We start from the raw sequence: 1448 nt of genomic DNA, 5'->3' as shown, positions 1-1448 counted from the left end.
GTTTTGCATCGTTTTATGTAGTTTTATATAGTTTTATGTAGTTTTATATAGTTTTATATAGTTTTATACAGTTTTATATAGTTTTATATAGATTGATATTGTTTTATGTAGTTTTATATTGTTTTATGTAGACTGTTATTGTTTTGTGTAGGTTTATATAGTTTGATATATATTGATATTGTTTTATGTACTTTTATATAGCATTATACAAATTGACATATTTTTATGCAGTTTTATTTAGTTTTATATAGTTTTATATAGTTTTATATAGATTGATATGGTTTTACGTAGTTTTATATACTTTTATATGGATTGATATTGTTTTCGTAGTTTTATGTTGTTTTATATAGTTTTATATAGTTTTACATAGTTTTGTATAGTTTTATATTGTTTTATTAGGTTTACATAGTTTTAATAGCTTTACCTAGTTTTATGTAGTTTTGTATAGTTTTATATAGTTTTATATGGTTTTATATCGTTTTATATAGTTTTATATGGTTTTATATCGTTTTATATAGTTTTATATGGTTTTATACAGTTTTATATAGTTTTAGATAGTTTTATTCATTTTATATAGTTTTATATCGTCTTATATAGTTTTATAGAGTTTTATATAGTTTTATATAGTTTTATATAGTTTCATATTGTTTTATTAGTTTTATATAGTTTTATACAGTTTTACATAGTTTTTGATAGTTTTATTATTTTTATATAGTTTTATATAGTATTATATTGTTTTATATAGTTTTACATAGTTTTATATAGTTTTATATTGTTTTACATAGTTACATATTGTTTTGCATCGTTTTATGTAGTTTTATATAGTTTTATGTAGTTTTATATAGGTTTATATAGTTTTATACAGTTTTATATAATTTTATATAGATTGATATTGTTTTATGTAGTTTTATATTGTTTTATGTAGACTGTTATTGTTTTGTGTAGGTTTATATAGTTTGATATATATTGATATTGTTTTATGTACTTTTTATAGCTTTATACAAATTGACATATTTTTATGTAGTTTTATTTAGTTTTATATAGTTTTATATAGTTTTATATAGATTGATATGGTTTTACGTAGTTTTATATAATTTTATATGGATTGATATTGTTTTCGTAGTTTTATGTTGTTTTATATAGACTGATATTATTTTATGTAGTTTTATATAGTTTTATATAGTTTTACATAGTTTTGTATAGTTTTATATTGTTTTATTAGGTTTACATAGTTTTAATAGCTTTACCTAGTTTTATGTAGTTTTGTACAGTTTTATTTAGTTTTATATAGGATTATATTGTTTTATATAGTTTCATATAGTTTTATATAGTTTTATATAGTTTTATATAGTTTCATATTGTTTTATTAGTTTTACATAGTTTTATATAGATTTACATAGTTTTACATAGTTTTATATAGTTATGTATAGTTTTGCATCGTTTTATAT

Source organism: Nomia melanderi, unplaced genomic scaffold, assembly GCF_051020985.1.
Source record: "Nomia melanderi isolate GNS246 unplaced genomic scaffold, iyNomMela1 scaffold0325, whole genome shotgun sequence".
NCBI lineage: Eukaryota > Metazoa > Arthropoda > Insecta > Hymenoptera > Halictidae > Nomia > Nomia melanderi.
The sequence above is the reverse complement of the archived record's forward strand: the minus strand, read 5'-3'. Positions refer to the sequence as shown.